Source organism: Bos mutus, chromosome 14, assembly GCF_027580195.1.
Source record: "Bos mutus isolate GX-2022 chromosome 14, NWIPB_WYAK_1.1, whole genome shotgun sequence".
NCBI classification, from domain to species: Eukaryota; Metazoa; Chordata; class Mammalia; order Artiodactyla; family Bovidae; genus Bos; species Bos mutus.
In genome coordinates this window covers 18548644-18576446 of record NC_091630.1, presented here as the reverse complement: position 1 = coordinate 18576446, position 27803 = coordinate 18548644, and the positions used below count along the sequence as shown (strand labels likewise).

Here is a 27803-nt window from a genome sequence, read left to right as displayed (position 1 = left end):
CACACTTTGCAAACCACTGCTATCATGAGATGGACTTCCCAGGTGGCGCTAGTGGGAAAGAATCCGCCTACTAGTGCAGGAGATGTAAGAGATGCTGGTTCAATCCCTGGGTCAGGAAGATCCTCATGGAGGAGGGCATGGAAACCCACTCCAGTGTTCTTGCCTGGAGAATCCCAGGGACAGAAGAGCCTAGCAGGCTACAGTCCATAGAGTTATAGAGTTGGACATGACTGAAGCGACTTAGCACAAACACGCATGCTATCATGAGATAAAGTTTGAGATAACAAGAATTTTCTTTCTCCTATGCATTATTCCAGGGTCCCCCCTGCTACCACTCAGGTAGCAGATTTCAGGGGAGAAAGGGTAGAACCTTAAAGAACAGATTGTCAAGTTCCTGGCTTCTGACCTTTCAGGAGACTTTCCTAAATAGCAGGCAGAGAAGTAATGACCTTAAAAGCTGTGACTTCCTAATGCAAGAACCAGGGCTCAGAGAGAAAAGGCTCTTGTGGGTTTTAAAAGCCTGGCTCTGAGTATCAAAAGCTAAAGTCGCCAAGACTGAGATCACAGAGTTTATACTATGAATCCAGGATCAGCAAACAGGGCCTGTCGCACGTTTTTGTGAATAAAGCTTTATTCATGCACAGCCACACCCTTTCCTCCACATATTGAACAGGTGTTTTCCTGCTGCAGTGGCAGAGTTGAGTTGTCACCACAGAGACAGAATGTTCCACAGAACCAACAACATTTAATAAATGAAAAAGTTTGCCAGCCTCTGCCATCAACCACAGAGTAAGGCAAATGGGGGAAGAGGAGTTTGATGATGGGAGAGCAGTTTTCCCATCTCTGAGAAAGAAGACAAATCTGTACCAGCTGAGGGAAAGCAAGAAATCATTCAGGTTATGAATTTCTCTCTGGGCCCCCAAATGAAGATACAAGCAAAGTTAAGTTCAGTTATAGGAAAAAAACTTCCATTTTTGCATTTCTGAATGATCTATAAAATTCCTAACTGCATAGGAGTAATTTAGCAGGATCAGAATAGGAAGAGAGGGAGAAAGTGAGACAAAGGTACACGTGGGTCAAACTATAGAGTGCCCCTATGCTTGGAGGATAAGGACTGGGTGTCCAGCCCTGGCACAGAGCAGGGTCGCTGGCTGAGAAGAGCTGTAGAACCACCATTGTTTCAAAGCTGTCCTCCCCCCACTCCCCTGAGGCCACACCTCATGCTTGGCAAGCAGCTTTCAGGCACTTCACCTCAACCCAGACTCATATCACCTCTGGGGGTGTGGGTAGGGGGGGTACTTCCTGTCCCATCTTAGAGCAGAGGCACCGGAAGCTCTGAAAGTCTCTGGAACTTGTCCTGGGATCAGAACCCAGGTTTCCAACTCCCTCTTCAGGGCTCACCCAGTTCTGCCCAAGGAAGGGAGGGGCTGGCCCGTACCTCAGGAAGGGGACTGCCAGAACTTCCTCCTGAGCTGCGTATCTGGGTGTGAGAGAGGACAGAGTATGCAAGGAGGCTGTGGAAGATGGTTCTATTTATAATAAAGGGAATACATTCACTCATTCAGCCACTCACTTACTCATTCACTCACTCATTCATTTTCTTGTATCAGAGGGCCTGTCCTCTTGACTTCTGAAGAGAATGCATTTTGACTTTTGACTTTTTTTTTAATCCTGAAGAGCTGTTGATCATCCTTCATAGTTAGCCAATCACACTGGTTTTGTAAAGCAGCTCAGCAGGTGAAAAAAGGGGGATGGGGAGGCATAAGGCTCTATAGTCAGGTAACTTTAGGTTTACATTCCAGCCTTATGCATATACCTGCCAAGTGACTAAGCATCTGTGCCTCAGCTACCCAGTCTGAAAGTCAGGTTAATAAGACCTGCCTTCAAGCCCACTGGGTAACAGCATTATGTGAAAAGAGACAGGGTTTTCTGCTGAGTGACCAGGTGCGAACTCCAGGTTGCTGGGTGCTGAGCTGGCTGAAACGGGGGCTCCCCCTCCTCTAGGAGTAGGGCTGTGCTCACCCCACTGAGGGGTTCCTGGCTGCTATCAGCATCAGTGTGCACTTCCAAGAAGCCTTTCTCTGTCGTCCAGACCATTCTCAGGATTGCAGAAGCCTGCATTGTCACATGCTCACTGGGTGCTATTCTGACCCCACTCAGAGTCTCTGAAAAAAAAAAAAAAAAAAGGAAAGTGCAGGGGCTGCGGTCCCTGTCCTGGAGCACAACCTGTGTATTGTTCTGCCAAGCTCAGACAGTGCCAAACCAGGTGGGCCCCTTGGGCCCCACTTTTTTTCCAGCAATAATTAAAATATTTATTTAAAGTAATACATTTACAGCCCAAATAGTTCTACATTGTACATTTCAGGTTTAACCAACTTCATAAAAATACTTGAGAACAGCTGTATCCACAGATTTAGACTACTAAATTATTTCTTTGCCCATTCTTCTCTCTCTTTTCTTTCCTGAATAACCTCTTTCAGATATAGTTCAAGTAGAATTTATCCTCCTCATACTCTGTCCACCGCTCTTTAGGCAGGATCTGCTGCCTCATGCCCAGGTCCAGTGCTCTCTTAATGAGAAACACTCTGTAGTTACAAAGGTTCTCAGGAAGCCTTCTTATGGCTTCTTTTACATCGTCATCCTCATATATTGTATCATCTAGCGTTAAGCCCAGTTTATTGAATCTGTGCTGCACCAGGGGTTGGAATGAATTCCAACATCCACATGGCATGATTAAAGAACATGCTCTATAGGCGAAAGGGGAAATTTCCAGAGGCCAGTGCAGAACCAGAGAAGAGAAGGAATCTTCTCTGGTCCAGTGCAGAACCAGAGAAGAGGAATCTGTCTGCATTCTCCTTTCAGCCACAGAGAATTGTGCCTGGGGCTCAGACTCTGCTGACTGGCAGTTTGGTCTCTGTTCCATGACCAGACCCTCCCCCATGGGCCTCCCTTTGTCTAGGGTAATTGTAGGACAGCCCGTTTGACATGGAGACTATCTAGGCAGCTTGGACCAGTGGTCTGGATCAGGGCAGTGGGAGAGGGCGGAGTAGGCAGGATGCAAAGAATGTTTCTGGGCCTGAGCAACCACAGCAGCTCCAGGCCAGCCCCTCCCCTTCCTCCAGACTTGGGGAGCCTAGGAAGAGGAGGGGGAGTCTGCATCTGGTCACACACAAAAACCACCCACAGGACGTCTTGAACACTTGGGCCTGGACCCCAGGCTGTCTTCCCAAGTCAGGCTGATAACAATGCTTACAACCAAGCTCAGGGCTTCTAGAAACATGATTCACAAAGCAGAGCTGGCTTTTAACAGAATCATGAGTTTTATTTGGGGATCAAATAGAATCTCCCTCCCTGGGAAGTGGATTGAATCAGAAATGCTCTATTTTGACTCAGTGACAGAGAGGCAAGTCTGGATGAGACCAGATGACTAAAGGATGGCTCACAGAAGGGTTCTTATTTAATCCTATTCTTCCTACAGAGCAGAGGGTCCGTGCAGTCACTGGGCATTGGTGCCACTGACAATGTTCCAGAAGGAGGGATGAATAATGCCAGCTAATGAGTCAGGCCGGCTGCAGGCGCTGTGGTGAGCACCCACAAATCCTGGGGCGAGTTGAGGTAAACTGTTGTATCCACCTTGGGATAAAATGACTAAACAGTAAGATCCAAGCCTTGTTCTGAAAGGAACAATTTGTTTAAAAATAAAGTTTCCCCAGGAAAGTAAAGAAAAGCAATCAGTTCACGTTTCCAGCAACACTGTCCACATAAAAACCTGTGTTCTCAGTGGAGGCTGGAGACACAGAATGGGCTAGTTGGGGAGGTGGTGGCGTCTCCTGCCTGGGAAGCCAGGAGTGTTAGGCTGAATTCTCACTGGCCTGAGATGATTTAAGTGTTATTCTGCCTAAAAGCAAGTAACGGAACCACCAAAGGGCAAGCCTGTGGGGCAAATGATGGTGTCTTTAGCTGAATATCTTGTTTGAGAAACCGTTTGTTAAGCACCAATATCCTCCTGTTTAATCCGAATAATAACTCCATGAGGTAGACATTAATATGATTGTCACCATTTTACAGGTTAAAAAAATTGTGGCAATGTCCTGCAAAAGGTGAATGGATCACCTATCACGTAGCCAGATGACTTAATAGTAAAAAGAAATGAGCTATCAAGCCACAAAAAGACATGGAACTTAAATGCGTTTTGCTAAGTGAAAGCCAATCTGAAAAGACTGCATACGTGCTGCATGATTCCAACTATAGGACATTCTGGAAAAGGCAAAACTCTGGAGATGATAACAAGTCAGGGGTTATGGAGGAGTGAAGGATGAATGGATAGAGCTAATATACTCTGTCTGATGTTATACTGGTGAATATACATCATTATGCATTTGTCAAAACCCACAGAATGTACAACACAAAGAATAAATTCCAATGTGAACTATGGATTTTGGTTGATTGAAAAAACAAAACAAGCGAGGGGAGGGATAAATTGGAAATTTGGGATTAACAGGTATGCACTACTGTACATAAACAATAAGGACCTACTTGTAGCACAGGGAACTATTCATATTTTGTAAGAACCTATAATGTGAAAGAATCTGAAAGAGAATAAATAAACATAACTGAGTCACTTCACTGTATACCTGAAACATTGTAAATCAACTACAATAAAACACAAAACCATATTATACAATACCGGGAAATAGAAAATATTTTATAATAATTATAAATGGAATATAACCTTTAAAAGTTGGTTACAATCACTGTATTGTATGCCTGAAACTTATAAATATGATATGCCAGCTACCCTTTGAACAAGAATAAATTAAAAACAAAACAAAACTGTGGTAGGTACTTACCCACCATTCATGTTCCCTGTGCCACACCTCCACCATCCTTCATGCTGTGCCCAGCATGCAGGGCTCAGTAAGTGTTTGTCAGATGAACAACTGAATAAGTGCCTTCTAACAGACGCAACTGTACTCAGTTAGCAGGTGGACATTTCTCTTATCCCTGGGAATGAATCATGATTAGTTCAAATCAGGTGTGGCAGCTTGGTTCCTTGTGCAGTGATTGGCCTAGGAGTGGGTGTACAGCCCAGTCTGGTCAATAAGACACAGCAGAACAGATGTTTAATAGGATATGTCAGAATGGTGGCACTAGTTATTAAACTAGTGAAATACTTCTGTACCAGGTGGTAAATACTGTTCCCCTGGTCTTCTCTTCCCTTGCGTCTCTTCATAATCCAGCATCTACAAGGTTACTTCTGGCATTGAAGGGGCTTCCAAGACTTTGCTCCAGGGCTACATCCAGCATTTGATCTGTTCTGATTATCCTTGAATAAAATTTCTCCTTGAATAAAAAAGCAAAGGCTCATATCTTTTTGCTCATATCCTTTCTTCCTGCTGTATCACTGTTGTTAGCACCATGGCAGCCATCTTGTAACCATGAGGCAACAAGATGATGATAAGACAAACAGAACCTGAGTCCTTAATGATGCTGGTAAGCCATACTGCATCAAACCTGGAGCTGTCCTCCCTCTAGATGTGATACTATGTGAAACAAATATCTTTCATAGAAGGTTTAAGTTGTTCTGTTATTGTTCTAAACAATACAGACTCAGGCTCAATGGGTTAAGTAATAATCACTTGATACTGAGTGCTAACCATGTGTCAAGTGCTATGCTAAGCTACTTGTGCCCATCATCTCCTTTGCTCTTCTCAGTAACGTTTGATAGGTACTATTGTTATCCTCTTTTCAGAAAAGGAAACTAAGGCTTGGGAGATTTAAAAACTTCCTGAAGCTCGTGAAACCAGCAATCTAGAACTTACACCCAGCTCTGGGCTGTACTAGAATACAAATTGTCTTTGTATTCATTTTGACTGCACACAAAGAAGACCTTGTGGGAAGATTTTTTAGGGCAGGAAGGATTTACCTTGGGAGGGCCACTGGCCCTCAGATGGGTCCCTGGCATGTGGCAGCTCCATGGCCTGGTCCCATATCCCAAGTCTGGCCCCTGATGTGCAGGTTAAGAAATTCAATTGTCAGTTACCCCAGGCTGAGTGGATGCCAGGTATCTGCCACACAAAAAACACAAGTAAGTGGGTGAAAAGAAGAGCTATCAAGCAGATCAGGTGCAGGTGAGCACTCGCTGGCACCTTCTCTCCCTTGAGGCTTGAAGATGCAAGCACATGGAAAATTAGATTACAAACCAGGAAGCTGCCTGCTAGACATGGGCTCCGAGATGATAGAGAGCTAGTGATCCTCACTGCAGATGTTCCCAGGCTCTGCAGCCCCTGCAGACAGATGGGGAACTCGCTGTGTGGGCCAAGGCACCCACCTGCAGACACTTACATCACTGGGCTTGCTCGGATTTTGCACATTTTTCACTTGGATGTGTGAATGCCTTCAGGCAGCTCGTTCCTAGCTTCCCAGCTGAAACCAAGTCATTCTCCTTCAGGGTGATTCTGTCTAGTTTGTAGGCAGCCATTACAATCTTGCTTCATCATTAAACTCCCTGGAGGCAATCTTGTTTCTGACTCCTTGTTAGTCCAATACTCCACCTGAGGTTTATGTTTTGGTCCTACATGGAGTTTCATTCAAAAAAGCATCCTCTGACTGTGACAGTAATTTAAAGAAATTCTGATCTTACTTGGGTGGCTCAGGAACACTCAGGGAATAATCCATAGCAATCCTGGGTTGGGATGATCCCCTGGAGGAGGGCATGGCAACCCACTCTAGTAATCTTGCTTGGAAAATCCCCATGGACAGAGGAGCCTGGCAAGCTACAGTCCATGGGGTTGTAGAAGAGTCGGACATGATTTAGTGACTAAAAACAATAACAAATGTGTCTCTGAGCTCCTCTGTTCCCTGGCTCTCATGGTCCCACACTTCCTCCAGAATCTCCAGCATCTGAAACAAGACTCAAGCACAGGTGGCTTTTTTCTTCTTTTTCTGCTTCTTACTTTGCATCTCTTTGTTCTATAAATTGACTCAGCCACTCTGCTAAGACCTGTGTCCTTTTCTTCCAGCTTGTCCTCTCTCTCTTGGTTCTGCATCACAAAAGCTACCCCGTTAGGGGATGGGCAGGAACAGGTGTTAAAGGTTTGCATCCATCGAAATCTCCCCCAGCAGACACCAACCTGGACCCTGATGACAAGATGGTGCCCATGGCAGGGTTCTGGCCTCCACGGAGCTTCCAAGTTCTTGAAAGATACAGGTTGAGGCAACCTAGCCCAACTTGAGGGAGCTCTGACGGACAGGTGGGTGTGTGGATACAGACATAGGTTGGGTGCATACTGAGGACCATGTGGACCTATTGCATGGATACTTACTGGCTGTATTGCTGCACCACCATTGGGAACCATGGCTGAGAATGTGGAGTCAGTGGAGAGAAAACCTCAAAGAGGAAAAGGGGCTACGTCTTGCCTTAAGAGAAGTTAAGTGCTTTAGTAGAAGGAAAGCGGCCTTGCCCTGGTCAGAGAGACATATGCAAGATTATGCATTCCTTCCTGTCACACCAACAAAGGAAAGGGATCAGGGCAGCAGCGAGGCCTCCACCTCTGGCCACAGGGACAAACTGGAGAAGTTAGTTACCTGTGCCTCTCTGTCCTGTGGGGGCGGAATAGAGGAATGGAGAGATGTGGGTGCAGCCTAGAGGAAGGGTAGGTGCAAGCTCCCAGGGGCTGACCTGTGAAGCAGTGATGTCCCAGGATTTGTTCTGCTTCATCCATTCTCACCTCCAAGCCTCCCAAGGTTTTTTCTATTACAAATAATGTGGCTATAAACATCCTTGGACATTAGCCTAGGGTGCTTTAGCTTCTATAGGGTAGATTCACAGGAATGAAATTGCTGAGTCAAAGCTTTGATTTTTTTTTTTTTAATTGTAATGGATGTTGTCAGGTTGCTTTCCAAAATGCCTATAACCATTCGCCATTCCACAAACAATGCAAGAGAGTTCCTTTTGCTCTGCATGGTTCAGTCACCCAGTCGTGTCTGACTCTTGTCACCCCGTGAACAGTAGCCCACCAGCCTCCTCTGTCCATGGGATTCTCCAGGGAAGAATACTGGAGTAGGTTGTCATTTCCTTTTCCAGTGGATCTTCCTGACCCAGGAATTGAACCCGGGTCTCCTGCATTTCAAGGAGATTCTTCACTGACTGAGCTATGAGGGAAGCCCAATTTTTCTGCATCACTGTCATCAAAGGTGTTCCAGCTATTTTCATTTTTTCAAGTGTGGTGGATATAAAATTACTTTAATCTGCATATCCCTGGTGAGTTTTGGGCATCTTTTCAGATGTTTGTTGCTATTGAGATCTGCTTTCTCTGAATTGTTATTTTTTTCCTTTCTTTTCTTTTATTTCTTTTCTCTTATTTTTGGTACTTTCTTTTCAATTGTATATTACTTGTATATTATAAATATGCTTGTATATTATACATTAAATATTTCTTATTACAAATATAATATTTATTATACATTTGTATATATATATATGTATATTTGCATACATACAAATAAATATTAATATTATAAATATTTTACTCTGAACATCTATGCCCTTCAGCTTGAGAAAATTATTTTCTGCTATTTGATGACTTTCCACTCTTATTTTCCATGTTCACTGTTTCTGGAACTCATGAATCAGCCTGAAGTCCTGCGGGCAGGCAGTTGGGAAGGGAAGATGGGGGTGAAGCGGGAAGAGCAGGGACAAGGTGGAACCACAGCACGAGTTAAGCCCCACAGGCAGGACAGAGTGACACCGGTGCCTGTTTTTGTCACCTTGACCCTTTGCTGTGATGTGGGTGTCTGCCAAACACACACCTGGCCCCCAGGAGCTAGAGAGGCTAAAAGTGGAGCGGGAGCTGCTGATTAGATGAAAGTGAAAGTTAAGCCGCTCAGTCATGTCCGATTCTTTGTGACCCCGTGGACTGTAGCCCACCAGGCTCCTTCATCCATGGGATTCTCCAGGCGAGAATACTGGAGTGGGTTGCCATTTCCTTCTCCAGGGGATCTTCCCGACCCACGGATTGAACTCAGGTCTCCCACATTGCAAGCAGACGCTTTACCCTCTGAGCACCAGGGAATCCCACTCATCAGATGAGTGCACACACTGAGTTACAAATTGGTGGCCACTTCACTTCCACCCTTCAAATCACTCCTATCTCTCTTTTGGCCAACCCCAACCAAAATATACAGGGAAGGGAATTCTGGGAAATGTAGTTCAGCCAAGCCAAGCAGTTTAGTCACAAAGCCACCAGAGCTTTCTTTGAAATCTTACTTAACATTCATATAGCACACATATAACTATATGCCAACTACTGTGCTAAACATTGTGTGTATATTAACTCATTTAATTGTTATAATGCTCCTTACAAGTAGCTATTGTTATAAATATTCCCATTTTGCAGAGGGAGAAACTGAAAATAGAAAGGCTAAGTAAGCTGCTTAAGGCAGCCAGCAGGTAAGTGGGAGAGCTGGGCTATAAACGCAGGAAGTCTGACTCCAGGGTTTGCACACTACGCCACAGTGCAAAGGCAGCATTGTGCCCTGGCCAAGTAGATATTTAAAAGTGAAAATTGGTGAGCTGTAGAGCTTTATGTGGGGAGTTGTGTATTGATTGGTTGTGCTTTTATTTTGGACTCTCCCACAAATTTGTTGAATTCTGTACACTAAGGAATGTGTGTTCCAGTAATAGAGGGTCAAAATGAAATAGACTGCTCAAAGAATCTGCATTTTGTCCTCTCTTGATTCCTGTGCCCTCACTTCTCAAGTGCAGGCAATGCCAGCAGAAGGATGAGGTGGGCTCTCAGGAGGCCACTTCAAGGCCCCTCCTGTCTCTCTGCAGGCTCCAGGCTCCCAGGACTGAGATCCCTGGGCTGGGGTAGCCCCAGAGATGCCTCTGCATGCTGAGCCTCTCTCTGCAAGGTAGAAACGTGAGCTAACAGAGCCCGCTTTGCCACGGGTGCTATTCCCCTGGCACGGAGGAGAAAGCATGGGCTGCCTCTATGTTTAGGCACAGCCTGGTCTTCAACAAGGAACCTGAATCCCACACAAAATGGCAAGATACCTCCCCATGCCTTTTGCCTGGTGGCTCAGCTGTAAAAAGTCCTGAAATACAGGAGAGAAGGGTTTGGTCACTGGGTTGGAAGATCCCCTGGAGGAGGAAATGGCAACCCACTCCAGTATTCTTGCCTGGGAAATCTTAAGGACAGAAGAGCATGGCGGGCTACAGTCCATGGGGTTGCAGGAATCGAACACAACTTAGCGACTAAACCACCACCACCACCACCAAGTAGGTCATTAGAAGGGATGGGGGTAGCAACCTTGGTTTCCGACATTTTATAACCCTGGCCTCCTGCTCTGAAGCACCTCACTCATGTGTACAGAACCCTGGTGCCCCCAAAGGCGAAGGCTGAGTGTGGGGTCACCTGGCCCCCTCAGCCCCGCTCAGGAGCCAGGGACCAGACCTCTCCCGGGGATCAAAACCTTCACTCCTGAGGCCTACCTGCGGCTGCTGTGGGCAGTGCAGGAGGTCACAGAGAAGCCTCCGGCCTGGCTTCCCCGTGCTGATACCCAAGCCTGAATGGTTGGCTGGACCCTTGTCTGCTCAGGAGCTGCACCCCGCCCTCCCCCAAGCCCCCACAGTGGGTGTGAGAAGGCAGGTTAGCGCGTGACGCAGTGATCCTCAAACTTGAGTACATAGCACAATCCCCTGGAGGGTTTAGGCCACCAGCCCCGCCCCCAAAGCGACCGAGGCCTGTGACTGTGCATTTCTTACAAGTTCCCAGTCGCTGCAGCTACCTCTGCCAGGAGGACCCCGCTTGGAGAACCACCTCTGCAGAACACCACATTGTCCTCTGAGGCATGATGCCCTTCCAGTACGCACTGCTAAACTGCTGCTGCCAACCCAGCCCGGGGTTAGCGGGGGTGGGACGGGGGAGCAGCCTGGAAGCCGGCCTTTCCTGCCCGCTGGCTCCCAGCACGGAGTTGCACAGCATCAGCAAAAGCCGCCAGAGAGGCCCTGGCCCTCAGTTGAGCCAGTCGCCTACACAAAGCGTCCTCTGTGGTGCAGACTTGCTGACAAGCACCACCCTGTGTTTTGGGGATGAACCAAATCTTCATGACATTAGACCCGTGGATTCCTGGCTCTGAAAACTAACGCGAAAAGCCCCCTGCTCTGCCAGCTGGCCCACCCAGGGCCCGCCTCTGCAGGCCGGAAATGGAGTCTGGCCGGCCGGAAGTCTAAGAGTTACTTCCGGTGCCCCTGACACTGCCACCCCAATAGAGCTGAGGTGAGAATACTGTACTTCACAATCCCCTTGGCCTCTCCCACTTTGGCCTTAAAGGGCCTGTGACCGGACCCAGTACTCAGAACCAGAGTCAGGGGCCGGGCTGGCAGGTGGGAGCCACTCAGACCCGTCAAGGATGTCAGCTTTGCAGACAATCATGGAGGCGCAGGGAGCCTCACTTGACTTAAGTGTCCCTCTCAGAGCTTCCGTGGACGCCTAATTGTTTCTCGCTCTTTGGCTTTCAGAGTCTCAAGTCTCCTGACCTCTCTTCATTTTCCCATCACAATGAACTTCAGGTGATGGGCGAGGTATTCGTGCCTACAAAGATCTACTAACGACCTTCTTGGTGTTTAAACACAGGCTGTCTGGTCCACATGTCTTAACCTGGGCCCTGAACCCAAATACGGACAACGAGGTGAGTAGGTCAGCAGGTACTGAGGTGTTATTCATCTATCACGTGTTGTCAAGTGGAACTGGAGGGTTCGGAAAGATGCCTGACTGGAAAAACTTCAACCGCCCTTTGTCTCAGACTCCAGAGAAAAAAACAGAACATTCCTCACTGGGGTTCTTTCTGTTGAGTGTTTTTGCATGGTGACCAATCAGCAGACATTTGCAGTAGGTAGAATAAATCACAGAGTTGTGCTGGCCATCAGAAGTCATTTATTTCACTAACTTTCAAGGGAATTTAAGAAGTTCAGAAAACTGCATGTATACGAGTAAATTCTAAACTCAAGCACAAAGAGGAGCAGTAAGTTTATTAATATAAAATTTGTTTCTCTCTGCTACTGCTAATAAATATTAAATAAATATTTGTTAAAAATGGATTTGAAGGGGATGCAAAATTATAACTTGTCACAGATCTCACTATGACTCTGTGTAGATGTTTCTGAATTAAATCCTGTGGCCCCGGCTCAGGCCCTAGGCTGACCAAGGCTCTCTGCCTCAGGTTTAAGTAGGCTAATAACCAAGATTGAGGCAGTACAAGCTTTATTCGGTGGCCAAAGAAAGGAGAAGCAGAAACTAAGTTTACAGCTCAACTTCTTGCCCATCTGGAAAAAGACAAAGGCAGGAGGAATGAGGCTAGTGATGGGGAGGCAGGTGCATTAGTCTACTGGGAAAGGGACCAGGCTTCTTTCCAGGCAGTGGATGCCATCCTCTTTTTATCCCTTTTGGTCTTTACTGTCAGTCCTGGTCACTAATAGGTGTGCCATTTATTTACTAATGAAGTAAAATGAATGAAGTGTATAATGAGACTCAGCATCTGTTGAAGGTCACATTCCTGCCATCTTGGTCCTGGCTAGTTCCATTTAGTTTCTTTTTTTTTTTTTTTGCCACACCATGTAGCACTCAGGATCTTAGTTCAGCAACCAGGTATTGGGGAACCCTGTGCATCCCCTGTTTTGGAAGCACAGAGTCTTAACCACTGGACTGCTAAGAAAGTCTCCATCTCATTATTGTTTGTTTGTAGCTTCCTTTATAATATCTGGACCCTTTAACTTAAGATTTATGTTAATTCCTACTAAAGGTGGGGTCATAGGTTTTGAGCAAAGATCTAGAGCAGCTCTGGTAGCATAAAATCTATGAAATGTAAGCTTGTCCAATTTTCGGGGTGAGTATTCATAGCTTTTGTTGCGTCACTAAAAACACCATGAACAACATCACCAGCTGGAAAAGGACAGGAACCAATGGCTTAGATAAAGCTCACAAGCCACTCCGACTTCTCTCCCCTCCCCTCCTTCTCTCTGCCCAGATGTCTCCAATCCTGGCTTTCCCCTGTGGACCTGATGAGGCACTAGCCTGGAGTCACATGTTTCACGAATCACCACCCAACTGTGGGTTAAAGTGAACTGAAGGGCTTTTATAAACTGAATGAAATAATATGTATAGAAATACTTTACAAAATTATTCAAAAGTAAGGAGTTGAGGAAAAGGTAGGGAGTTGCCAGTATTGTGTTAGTGCAATGACCAATTCCCTGTCTCCTGACCACCTATCCGTGGGTATTTACTTAGTGCTGTAAGTGCTGAAGGGTACTGATGACCACAGCTAAGGTGTGCTGGTAGCTTCCTGTTCCACTTATTCCCCACCCTAACCCTATGGGCCAACATTGGCTGGATCATGGAGAAAGCAAGAGAGTTCCAGAAAAACATCTATTTCTGCTTTATTGACTATGCCAAAGCCTTTGACTGTGTGGATCACAATAAACTGTGGAAAATTCTGAAAGAGATGGGAATACCAGACCACCTGACCTGCCTCTTGAGAAATTTGTATGCAGGTCAGGAAGCAAGAGTTAGAACTGGACATGGAACAACAGAATGGTTCCAAATAGGAAAAGGAGTACATCAAGGCTGTATATTGTCACCCTGTTTGTTTAACTTCTATGCAGAGTACATCATGAGAAACGCTGGACTGGAAGAAACACAAGCTGGAATCAAGATTGCCGGGAGAAATAACAATAACCTCAGATATGCAGATGACACCACCCTTATGGCAGAAAGTGAAGAGGAACTCAAAAGCCTCTTGATGAAAGTGAAAGTGGAGAGTGAAAAAGTGGGCTTAAAGCTCAACATTCAGAAAACGAAGATCATGGCATCCGGTCCCACCACTTCATGGGAAATAGATGGGAAAACAGTGGAAACAGTGTCAGACTTTATTTTTCTGGGCTCCAAAATCACTACAGATGGTGACTGCAGCCATGAAATTAAAAGACGCTTACTCCTTGGAAGGAAAGTTATGGCCAACATGGATAGCATATTCAAAAGCAGAGACATTTCTTTGCCAACAAAGGTCCGTCTAGTCAAGGCTGTGGTTTTTCCTGTGGTCATGTATGCATGTGAGAGTTGGACTGTGAAGAAGGCTGAGCGCCGAAGAATTGCTTTTGAACTGTGGTGTTGGAGAAGACTCTTGAGAGTCCCTTAGACTGCAAGGAGATCCAACCAGTCCATTGTGAAGGAGATCAGCCCTGGGATTTCTTTGGAAGGAATGATGCTAAAGCTGAAACTCCAGTACTTTGGCCACCTCATGCGAAGAGTTGACTCATTAGAAAAGACTCTGATGCTGGGAGGGATTGGGGGCAAGAGGAGAAGGGGACGACAGAGAATGAGATGGCTGGATGGCATCACTGACTCGATAGACATGAGTCTGAGTGAACTCCGGGAGTTGGTGATGGAAGGGAGGCCTGGCGTGCTGCGATTCATGGGGTCGCAAAGAGTCGGACACAACTGAGCTACTGATCTGATCTGATCTGATCTGAACCCTATGGGCGGAGAAGGCAATGGTACCCCACTCCAGTACTCTTGCCTAGAAAATCCCATGGATGGAGGAGCCTGGTAGGCTGCAGTCCATGGGGTCGCTAGGAGTCGGACATGACTGAAGCGACTTAGCAGCAGCAGCAGCAGCAACCCTAAGGAGCAAGCAGTGTTATTATCACCACTTTACAAATGAGGAAACCAAGGCCTAAGACAATTTAGGTAACCTGCTCGAGTTACTGGAAGATATTTGAACTGAAGGCATTCTTGCTTTGGCCCTTAGCTAATAACCTCCCCTGAGCAGCTGCTGTTTACCAGGAGCTGTGCTAACTGTGCTATGAGTATTAACCTCTGGAGTCTTTACAGTAAATCTGTGAAATGAGTGCTACTAGTATTCCCATTTTACAGAAGCCCAAACTGAGCTAGAGATTGCTTGTCTCTGGCCACAAGGTCCAAAACTAAAAATACTGGAGCTGAGATTACCCCAATCTTACTCCAGAGTTCACACTCTTAACCCTCACACTGAAATTCTAGGCTTTAAAAAGCTGCTTAAACCAGCCTCCCAATAACTCTGGGGTGGGGACGGGGTGGTGCATTCTTTAAAGGCTATTTCTGTTTTTGGAGGATTTGAGCTATTAAGATTCAAAATCTCATGAGTAAAGAATAATTTCATCAGTCTTCTCCCACCTGCATGATCCCACTTTGGTTTCAAGAGATACTCTGCGTACACCTACTGTGTAGAAGCGCTGGGTACAGGGTGTAGGGGCTGCAAAGTTGAAGAAGAGTGGTCCTCACTGGCTGGGGGTACTTGTCTAGGCTGACAGATGCGACCATGTAAACACCACAGAAAGTAGACTGATGAGATGGCCTGACAAGGTCCTAGAGAATTTGGGGAGCATTCTGGGGCTTTTGCTGACCCTTGGGTTCCCTGGTTGGGGGCCAGGGTGGGTGGGTGGGGGCTCAGCTGTGACAGGTGTCAGTGTTTTAAGAGGTGCCTACAAGCAGGGGAGACACACAGGGCTGAGATGCTACTCAGCCCACTAGCTCCTCTGCTGGTTTCAAACTGTAGGAAAAAGGAGGATTTGGTCTTGTCATCCATCTGGTCACATGCCCCAGCTGCTCTTTATTTCCTCTGCCCAATTTCTCTGTCAGTGCCCAACACAGAGACACATTTCAGGGTTGTGGGGTTCTGTGTGGTCACAGAGGAACAGACCCATCTCTCAACACTTCCGGCCTTGTGTTGGGGACATGGAGCCCTTGAGGCCCCCACCTGCCTGTTTCCTAACTGATGATTAACTGTAGCTGACAACCTTGCATTACATAAGAGGATTATGAAACTCTGTAACAGGGAGGTAGGTGATCCGTATGTATAAATAGACAAAAACCTCATGACTATGCTACTTTAAGACTCAGAGACATCTAGTGGCAGAAAATTGTATCTGCAGCCCTAGCAAACCTCCAAATAAGTGACTTGAAAAAGTTCTAATTTGTACCAAAACTAGGAAACTTTAGGTTAAATTACTTTCAAAGAGAAGAAATGTACTGGTTTTCCACTTGTTAGGAGTACAGTATGGTCTTTTTTTAAAAAATTGAAATATAGTTGATTTGCAACGTTTCAGGTGTACATCAAGGTGATTCAGACTATATTCAGATACTTTTCCATTATGAGTTATTACAAAATAATGAGTAGGGTTCTCTGTGATATACAATGGGTACTTATTATTTATTGTACACATAGTACTGTTGGCATGCTAAGTCACTTCAGTTGTGTCTGACTCTGTGCAACCATATGGACTGTAGCCCACCAGGCTCTTCATTCTATGGGATTCTCCAGGCAGGAATACTGCAGTGGGTTGCCATGCCCTTCTCCAGGGGATCTTTCTGACTTAGGGATTGAACTAGCCTTTCTTATGTCTCCTGCATTGGCAGGCAGGTTCTTTACCACAGCACCCCCTGGGCAGCCCCACATGTATTCCTTAATCCCAAATTCCTAATTTATCCCTCCCCAGCCTTTCCCTTTTGATAACTGTAAGTTTGTTTTCTATGTCTGTGAATCTGTTTCTGTTTTGTAAACAAGTTCATTTGTATCATTTTCTTAGATTCCACATATCGCACTTGTATTCACATCCTTTCCAGCATTTATTATTTGTAGACTTTTTGATGATGGCCATCTTGAGGTGTGAGGTGATACTCATTGCAGTTTTGATTTGAATTTCTCTGATAATTAGTAGTATTGAGCATCTTTATTATGGTATTGTCTTTAACAAAAAGTACCATAAGTCTGGGGCTTCCCAGGTGGCGCTAGTGGTAAAGAATCCACCTGCCAATGTAGGAGACACAGGAGACATGGGTTCCATCCCTGGGTCAGGAAGATCCCTTGGAGAAGCAAATGGCAAACCACTCCAGTACTCTTGCCTGGATAATTCCATGGACAGAGGAGCCTGGAGGTCCACAGTCCATGGGGTCACAAAGAGTCAGACATGACTGAGTGCCTGAGCATATACACCATAAGTCTACTTTAAGCCTGTTCTTCCCAAAGTTTTAAATGCACACAATTGAACAGTGTGTGAAAGAGAAAAATCAGAATATAAGATACGACTCTATTAACCACCTCTACATACTCACCTGTCATGATGCTGAACTTTTTTTGATGTGATTAGGTTTTGCACCAACTTCATAATTATCACTATCAAATTGGCCTTATAGGTGAACATACACAGATTGAGTAACTACTAAATGAAATATTGAGGAGAATATATGATGAGAAAGCTTCCCCACAGTCAGACTAGAAAATATGTTTCCTTGATTGAGGAGAAACAGAGAGAGCTGCAGGGGAAAAAATTTAGGGATGGGATTGGTGGGTCCCAGCGACTGAGGCCCTGTAGCCTGGACCACAGGCTGGGACCCAGGAAGATAGTAAGCTACACTGTGGAAGGACAGAGTGAGAGCAGTGGTGGGACATGTGTCACATGTCCCTGGCTGAGCCCTAAGGGACTGGCCAGACCTAGAGAAGCAGTGGCTATGATGTGATGTGCGGGACTCAGGCAGCCTCCCCGTTTCCGATACCCCAGAATATCACAGGAATAGCAGAACAATACCTGCATGCCTGTGGGCAGCACAGAAAGAGGAGAAGAAAACACTGAAATTCTTGAATTGTTCATTGAGGACAAAAGAGCAATGGGGTGTCTGAGGGGGAACATCCAATGACATCCCACTTGCCAATGCCTCGACACCAGGAGAGTGCCCCATCTAAGGCACAAAACCAGGGAAAAGTAGGTGGAGGCATTAAGTCCCAAACCAAGTGACCCTAAATGTTGCCACCGCAATGAAATGGAGATGCAAAATAGAAATTAAATGGAGCTATAGAAAATGATGAAAGTATTATTTCTTTAGTACCTATATTTGTGGTCTGAGATATATGCTACGTATCTGCTATATACACACAGAACAAAGTGGGACTTTTTGAAAGACTATATACAAGAAATTCTGAAGAAAATTACCCCTCTTCATATTGCACACACATACACACAATACACACACACACACAACTTGGGTATTAGGATCTTAGCTGGAAAAAGATGGCACACCCAAAATGGGTAATTTACAAAGTCACGGGTAGAATTCCCAGAAACTAACAAGACGTCATGCAGTACCCTGGGGTAAGGAAAGCAGGAAAGGTTACCTCCACTAGACAGAGGAGGGGGCCCAGAGGGGATTGCTGGACATGGACAGAGCCTCCAGACAGGAGCCGGGGACTTTGCTAGAAGGATGCAGCCTGTGACATAGGGAAGGAGCTTGAGAAATAAGTGCTGGTCTCATGTCTCTGTTAGTGCCTTTCCATTGGAAATCCCAACTGGAAGCCAAGAGGCAAGGAAGTCATCCATGGCATACACATGGGTCAGCCTCCTCACACACACAGAAGAAAGGAAAAGAGGAGTTAGTGGGCAAGTGGAAGAAATACAGCCCTGATAGCTTTGTTCAAACTTCAGCACCTTAAATATCTACTTCTGTCTCACTCTACCACTCCCTCTCATTGCCTCAGCTACTGCCACCCATGCATATTCTAGCCACTCCTTCATTTTCAAAAACAGAAATTAAATGGATGGCTCAGTTGGTAAAAAATCTGCCTGCAATGCAGGAGACCCAGGTTTGATCCCTGGGTGTGGGAAATCCCTTGGAGGAAGAAATGGCAACCCATTCCAGTATTCTTGCCTGGAAAATCCCATGGACGGAAGAGCCTGGTGGCTACAGTCCATGGGGTCATACAAAGAGTTGGACATGCCTGTATGCAGGTCAGGAAGCAACAGTCAGAACTGGACATGGAACAACAGACTGGTTCCAAATAGAAAAAGGAGTATGTCAAGGCTGTATATTGTCACCCTGCTTATTTAACTTATATGCAGAGTACATCATGAGAAACGCTGGGCTGGAGGAAGCACAAGCTGGAATCAAGATTGCCAGGAGAAATATCAATAACCTCAGATATGCAGATGATACCACCCTTATGGTGGAAAGTGAAGAAGAACTAAAGAGCCTCTTGATGAAAGTTAAAGTGAAGAGTGAAAAAGTTGGCTTAAAGCTCAACATTCAGAAAACGAAGATCATGGCATCCAGTCCCATCACTTCATGGAAAATAGATGGGGTAACAGTGGAAACAGTGGCTGACTTTATTTTTCTGGGCTCCAAAATCACTGCAGATGGTGACTGCAGCCATGAAATTAACAGACGCTTACTCCTTGGAAGGAAAGTTATGACCAACCTAGATAGCATATTCATAAGCAGAGACATTACTTTGTCCACAAAGGTATGTCTAGTCAAGGCTATGGTTTTTCCAGTGGTCATGTATGGATGTGAGAGTTGGACTATAAAGAAAGCCAAGTGCCAAAGAACTGATGCTTTTGAACTGTGGTGTTGGAGAAGACTTGAGAGTCCCTTGGACTGCAAGGAGATCCAACCAGTCCATTCTAAAAGAGATCAGTCCTGGGTGTTCATTGGTAGGACTGATTTTGAAGCTGAAACTCCAATACTTTGGCCACCTAATGCAAAGAGCTGACTCATTTGTAAAGACCCTGATGCTGGGAAAGATTGAGGGCAGGAGGAGAAGGGGATGACAGAGTATGAGATGTTTGGATGGCATCACCGACTCGATGGACATGGGTTTGGGTGGACTCCAGGAGTTGGTGATGGACAGGGAGGCCTGGTGTGCTGCGATTCATGGGGTCGCAAAGAGTCGGACACGACTGAGCGACTGAACTGAACTGAACTAGTGACTAAACCACCATAGAAAATGATGAAAGTATTATTTCTTTAGTACTTGTATTTGTGATCTAAAATGTATGCTACGTGTCTGCTATATACTCATTGTAGCCTTTGTTATTCATGGTACAACCAGATTTTTTTCTGATTGCAAAGGTAATATGAAGACATCCCTGGTGGTCCAGTGGCTAAGACTCCATGCCCCCAATGCAGGGACCTGGGTTCAATTCCTAGTGGGGGAACTAGAACCCACATGCTGCAACTAAGACCCGGTGGAGCCAAATGAAATAAATATTTTTAAAAAATTAATATGAAATGAGATGCCAGTCCAGGTTCGATGCACGATACTGGATGCTTGGGGCTAGTGCACTGGGACGACCCAGAGGGATGGTATGGGGAGGGAGGAGGGAGGAGGGTTCAGGATGGGGAACACATGTATACCTGTGGCGGATTCATTTTGATATTTGGCAAAACTAATACAATTATGTACAGTTTAAAAATAAAATTAAAAAGAAAAGGAAAGAAAAAAAGCTAATTGAATAGCTATATTGTTAATGTAAAAAAATTAATATGTATTCATATATATATATAAAGATGTAAAGAAAGTAAAACTCATCTTAATTCCACTACACAGAAATGACCACTGTCAATGCTTTGATCTGTATCTCTATGCATATCTGGATATATATTTAAGAAATGAATCTTACCAACAAGAGATGTTTTATAGCATATTCTCAATAAATTGCATAGCTCTTTCAATGTCAGTGTAGTTACGTGTCATCAGTAGTATACAAGCATAGTATCGTATGCTATTCATAAACCATAAGTCACTTTTTTGAGGGTCATTTAGGTAGTTTCTGATGTTTTGCAATTATAAGCAATGTTGTGATACACATCCTTGTGTGCTGAGGTCTTTCGTTGCTTATCCAGTTCTTCCCCCAGGACAGTGGGTCTCGAAATACATTTCATGGAGCCCATGGGAATGCCTCAGAGGCTCTTGCAGGGGTGAGGTGAAGGCTGCCGGGCTCCAGCCCTCACCTTCCTTCATAGGTTACCTTACCAGTCATAGGTTCACCTCTCTGCTTTACTTGGTGAGAAGAAAGAGTTCATCCCTAACTGCAGCTGGAAATCCAGTGCTTTAGAACATAGTCAAGGAAAAATAAAATTGTTATGTCAGAGAGTAGGCATGTTTAAAGATCTGATATGTACTGCCAGATGACTCCTGAAAGGATAACTGATTTACATGCCTACCAAAAGCATATGTGTGCCTGTGTTTCCCACACTAATACCTTTTATTTATACAGATCTAAAGATATTCTTTTAACTTATATTAATATAAATAAATTTATATGAATTAAATTTATATTTCTTTGATTAGTCATTATATTACTTTTTTATTGCTGCTATAACACATTACTACAAACTTGTCAGCTTAAAACAGCATAAATGTATTATGTTATAGACCTGGAAGTTAGAAATCTGGCACAGGTCTTACAGGACTAACACCAGTGTGCCAGCAGGGCTGCGTTTCTTTCTAGAAGCTCTAATGGAGAACCTGTTTCCTTGCCTTTTCCAGCCTCTAGAAGCCCTGCATTCCTTGGCCTGTGGCCCTTTCCTCCATCATTATTCCAATCTCTGCTTCTTTCCTTATGTCTCCTTTTCTGACTCTGACCCTCCTTCTTCCCTCCTTTGGGACCATTCAGATAATCCAGAATAATATAATAATATTATAAATATTATAATAATATTTCAGAATAATCTCAAAATCCTTAAATCACTTTTTCAAAATCTCTTTTGTTACATGAGGTTAACATATTCACAGGTTCTGGGGATTACAACATGACATCTCTGGGGAGCCATTGTCCTATCTGTCACAGTGGTGATATAGAGCTTGTTTTCTTTTATTAATTGACAATCTGTAGTTCTTTGATAAATTATTTCTCTGTGACCATTGCTAATTTTGCTATTAAGATATTTGTATTTTCCTGGTTGATTTGTTTTAAATATATATACATATATTTTGGAATTATAACTGTGTTGCCTATTACATATATTGCAAATCTTTTCCTTCACATTTCTGGTTTCTGAACTCTCTTTAGGTTGTGTATTTGTCTGCTTGGGTTGCTTTGGGTTGCCATAACAAAATAGACTGTAGTGTATTTTCTCACAGTTCTGGAGGTTAGAAGTCCAAGATCAAGTTGCCAGCATGGTCGATTTCTAGAGAGAGTTTTCTTTCAAGCTCACCAAAGTCTGCCTTCTTGCTGTGTCCTCACATGGCAGGGAGAGAACAAGCTCTGTGGTGTCTCTTCTTATGAGATAACTAATCCCATCATCAGGACCCCACCTTCTTGACTTCATCTAACCCTAACTACCTTCCAAAGGCATCATCTCCAAATACCCTCATATTGAGGGTTAGGACTTTGACATATGACTTTTATAGGGACACAGACATTCAGTCCGTAACAGGAAGAATTTGGATCTTTGTGTGGTCAGATCCATCTATCATACTTTTGATAATTTTGGCTTCAATGATAGCTTAGCAAGGCCGCTTTTACCAGAGATTTGTAAACATGTACATACACTTTCTTCTTCAACTTTTATATATTTGCCTTATTTAACATTCAAATTTTAGCCATTCTGTAATATAATTTGGGGTAAGGTCTTACTCTGTGTTTTGCCACCTTTGTTTACCATTGTATTCTTCAAATACAGTTTCAAAATAGTTTCTAAGGACGTGAGCCTTTAACCAGACAGGAGTCCTGGATTTGCAATCATCTGTATACTGGCCTTTTAAAACCAGTTTTTTTTCCTTTGCTTTCTCAGCTAGTTGTAGAACACTATTTTCTGTCTTTCTGGAAAATCCATTCATTCAGTAAAAGACTAACAGCTGAAGCCAACTTTTATTTTAAAAGGAAACAATGAGTTTCCTTAATATTTCAGGCTTGAACAGTATTCCATGTAGAACAATTTACCATCAACTCATCTGAATGTGTACTTACAGTTTTCACATTCCTTTGAATTCTAAAGTTATTTGATTTTCAAAACCAATGGAAAAACCTATCCATGGAAGAAAATTATTTAGATATTTGAAGTTTAAAAAACTTGGGCTGTATCTGTTGGGGCCATTCAGTGTTCCGCACTCTACAAGCCAGCATGAAACGTTTGTGCCTGGGAATCAATGATTGGGGTAAAGCTTCAAGCTGCAGAGAAGTGAGTTCTAAATCTTATGAAACTGACTGAATAACTTGTAGCCACATGCAATAATTGCATATTATACATTAATAATTGTAATTCTAAAATAATATAACACAGTAAATAATACAAGTATAAAATGACCTCAATGATTAAATATTCAGTTGTATTAAAATTCCCATTTACTCCAATGCCTTTCCTAAGCTCCTGTATGTGGTCTTGGCCCTGTGTTTCCAGGGACTAAAAAAATGCATGACAACAAAACAAACATTTGTGACGCAAATAATTTTGAGATACAAACAACAAATACAAATTTGTTATATAAAATATATTAATGTATATAAATTTACATGTAAATATGGTGTGATATTGCATGTGATATGGTGTCATATTACATGGTACATTTTAAGTAACAACAAGAGCAATTTTTCTACTTCATAGTCAGATCTTGAAAATGAATAGTTTCTAATCCACAAATGTGTTGAATTTGAAAAATTAGTTTCTAAATCAGTTGTTCATAACTCAGAAATTATGTGACTATAAAGATAAGATTCTAAGTGGTGGTGAGAGCCAGCCTGTGGGTGTGTGCGAGCTTAGTTGCTCAGTTGTGTCCAGCTGTTTGTGACACCATGGACTGTAGCCCACTAGGCTCCTCTGTTCATGGAATTCTCTAGGCAAGAGTACTGGATTGGGTAACCATTTCCTTCTCTAGGGGATCTTCCCAATGCAGGGATCAAACCTGGGTCTCTTGCATTGAAGGTGGATTGTTTACCATTGAGAGCCAACCTAGCTATAGGTTTTTTATTTGGTTGAAATTCTATGCATTTTCTATGAGAGGTAGTTGAAATAATATACATTTATTACAAGGAATACTTTTCAGGTATGATGCTGCTGCTGCTAAGTCGCTTCAGTCGTGTCCGACTCTGTGCGACCCCATAGACGGCAGCCCACCAGGCTCCCCCATCCCTGGGATTCTCCAGGCAAGAACACTGGAGTGGATTGCCATTTGCTTCTCCAATGCATGAAAGTGAAAAGTGAAAGTGAAGTTGCTCAGTTGTGTCCGACTCTTAGCGACCCCATGGACTGCAGCCCACCAGGCTCCTCCATCCATGGGATTTTCCAGGCAAGAGTACTGGAGTGGGGTGCCATTGCCTTCTCCTTCAGGTATGATACTACTGATTAAAAGACAAAAAAAGCAATACCACTTAGTAAGACATGTTTTATTTATCTAGAACGATAATCCTTAAGGAAGTTGAAAGCTAAGTGAATGCTTTTTGTGGACATTTCAGAAAGCTTTGGGATCTTTCTAAGGGTTAGAGGTTGGTGGCATGGGTCTAAATTATGTCACAATTGCTCTTCTTGTTTTTAATACAGTGTCTTGCCCTACTGTTCTTGCTTATCAGTCATATTCACTGCTCTATTATAATTAATAAACAGGATGCTGAGAAGCCAGAAGAGCAGTGAGTTAATGAAGGAGAGGGCACAGCATTGTGAGATCCCTTGGCAGGGAAAGGGAAAGGTGGAGAAAAGGATGGTGGAGAAGAGTCAGGGTCTTCTGTGAATTGGCCCTAAGGCCATTTTGGGGGAATCCTGCTAAAGATGCATAAGCTTCCTCAAATAATAATGATGGTCTCTGCTGCCATGACTTCCTCACCTAACCTGGTATTGAACATTGCCAGAATTAGGACTAAGACTATTGCTTCCCTAAGGGAGGGGAGATTTACATAATTTGGGGAAGAATTTGGGGATTGATGATAATTAAAGAAACAAAAACAACAAAGTTAATTATTAATTCAGGAGAAAATAAAAAACCAAGTAAGGAAAAAGAAGTGACTATAGTATACTACCAAAGAAGGCAATGGCACCCCACTCCAGTACTCTTGCCTGGAAAATCCATGGACGGAGGAGCCTGATAGGCTGCAGTCCATGGGGTTGCTAGGAGTTGGACATGACTGAGCAACTTCACTTTCACTTTTCACTTTCATGCACTGGAGAAGGAAATGGCAACCCACTCCAGTGTTCTTGCCTGGAGAATCCCAGGGACGGCGGAGCCTGGTGGGCTGCCGTCTATGGGATGGCACAGAGTCGGACACCACTGAAGCGACTTAGCAGCTGCATAGTCTACTACATGGCTCAGCTGTCAGTAAGATTTTTATACAATTATAAAAGATAACTTGTACCAGTTAGCAATTTGTTGCCTCTGGCCCCATATTCAAACTTCATTTCCGGACAAAAATTGATCTAGATCCTCCATTTCTCCTTTGCAGCCGACATGGTGTTAAAAACTATGTCAGTAGAGGGCACTGGAGGGACACTGGAGGAGGAAGGGGCTTCTCTTCCCAGTCTCAGTGTTTTCTGTTTTCCTTCTTCTTGTTCCTACTGTTTGGTTGCCAGTAGTGAATAGGTTGGGAGAGACATCAGTGGCATTCACCTATATTAAGTTTCAATAGCACCTCATGGAGAGCTTCCTAATGAATTTTCATGGCATTCCAATGAGTAGGTTTCCACTGAGTCATGCCAGCACCCCAGTGGTTGGCTTTTCAATCTTGACCTGTCAGGCTTCCTGAAAAGCTCCTTCTGCTTTCCAGTCTTGGCCATGGTTTTCTACCCACCTGGACCCTGGTGTTTTCTCCTCGTCCAGTGACTGTTGACTAGCTTTGACCTAGAGCAATTCAGTATACTTTTCTGCCAACTCAGCCTCAGGAAGGAATGTTTCTTCCTTGAGTAGGCTTACTTGCTTCTAGGGTTATTGTTCAGAGTTAGGTTTCTCCAATAAGATAGTCCCATATTGCTGTGAATAGTTGTTATACTAAACTTTCCCTTTACAAATTTCTGTGTGGTTTCTGTCTCCTGATTGGACCTTGATTAATTCAACACTGAAAACTAACCAAAATTGATTTAACTATTTTGAGAAGATGGGGAGGTGGAAAGCATGAGTGTGTGTGTGTGTGAGAGAGTCAGAGACAGAGAGAAAGAGAGAGAGAGACAAAGAGAGAGATAAGGTAGTTAAATCTTTATCTTTTGGGCTTCCTGGTGGCTCAGTGGTAGACAATCCACCTGACAATGCAGAGGGCACAGGTTCGGTCGCGATCCCTGATCCAGGAATATCCTACATGCCATGGAGCCAACTGAGTCCATGCATCACACCTATTGAGCCTGTGCTCTAGAGTCCAAGAGCCATAACTACTGAGCCCACATGCCCTAGAGCCCATGCTTTGCAGCAAGAGAAGCCACTGCAATGAGAAGCCCATACACTGCAACTAGAGAAAAACCCATGCAGCAATGGAGACCCAGCACAGCCAAACATAAATTTAAAAAAAATTTTTTTAATCTTTATCTTCCACAGTAAGAAATTGATAAGTAAAATCTAAAACTGAAAATTTATAGAATATAGTATAAGACTGACATTTGGATATTTGAAAGGGGTAATAATAGGAAATAGAGTGTGAGGTATCTGCTCTTTTTGTAACAAGACTTACATTTGAATCTTTATGATCATAGACAACTTTGATAAGATTTTAAGTGATTAAAAGAAAATCATTGGGGTTGAAACAAACAAAAAAGAGAAGGAGGGAAAGACAGTAACAAAGTTTGTGTGATTCAAAAGATATGTCACTGAGATAGCTTGGTGTTCTTTTTTTTTTTCCATCAAACACACAATACATGATCAAACTAATAGTAAAGATAGTAGATCAATCACTTATAAAGCTTGTAGGAAAGTTAAGAGACAAAAAGTAGTAAAATCATCTATATCCATAATAAGTGGTTAAGAGAGGCACATAACAACAAGATGTAAAATATGATGTCAAAAACATTAAATGTGGGGTGGGGAAGTAAAAATGTAGGATTGTTTAAAGGTATTCAAACTTAAAATAATTACATATGTAGAGAGATTACTATATATAAGCCTCATGGTAACTACAAAACAAAAATCTAAAAAGAGAATCACACACAGAAAAAGAGAAAGAAATCCAAATGTAACACTGAAGATAATCATCAAGTCACAAAGGAAGAGAGCAAAAGAAAAAGAAACAAAAAAGGACTCCAAAATCAACCCAAGAACAATTCACAAAATGGCAATAAGTACATACCAAAAATTATTTTAAATGTAAATGATTAAGTGCTCTAGTCAAAAGATATATAGTGGATAAATAGATACAAAAGCAAGACCCATAAAATATATACTTCTTACAAAAGACTCAATTCAGCATCTAAAGACACACAGACTGAAGGTAAGAAGATGGAAAAAGGTATTCTATGCAAATGGAAATCAAAAGAAAGCCAGGGAGCTTCCCTGTTGATTTAGTGGTAAAGAGTCTACCTGCCAATGCAGGAGACACAGGTTTGATACCTGGTATGGGAAGATCCCACATGTCATACAGCAACTAAGCCTGTGTGTCTCAACTACTGAGCCTGTGCTCTAGAGCCCAGGAGCTGCAAGTACTGAGCCCATGTGCACAACTGCTGAAGCCCACACGCCCTAGAGCCTGTGTTGCACAATAAGAGAAGCCACTGAAATGAGAAGCCTGTGCACCACAACTAGAGAGTAGCCCCCACTCACTGCAACTAGAGAAAAGCCAGTGCAGCAACAAAGACCTAGCACAGCCATAAATAAATAAAATTGTATTTAAAAAAGAAAGCTAGGATAGCAATATTTACGTCAGACAAAACAGACTTTAAAATAAAGACTGTTAGAAATCCCTTGCATTCCTATACACTAATAATGAGAAAATAGAAAGAGAAATTAAGGAAATAATTCCATTCACCATTGCAATGAAAAGAATAAAATACTTAGGAATATATCTACCTAAAGAAACTAAAGACCTATAT

At 43.5% G+C, this 27803-nt stretch overlaps 1 pseudogene; it reads right to left on the bottom strand.

Moving 5' to 3' along the window:
• Positions 1 to 2286: 2286 nt before the first annotated feature.
• LOC102286227 (cytochrome b-c1 complex subunit 7 pseudogene) overlaps positions 2287 to 27803 on the bottom strand; it is an 84925-nt pseudogene continuing 59408 nt past the window's right edge.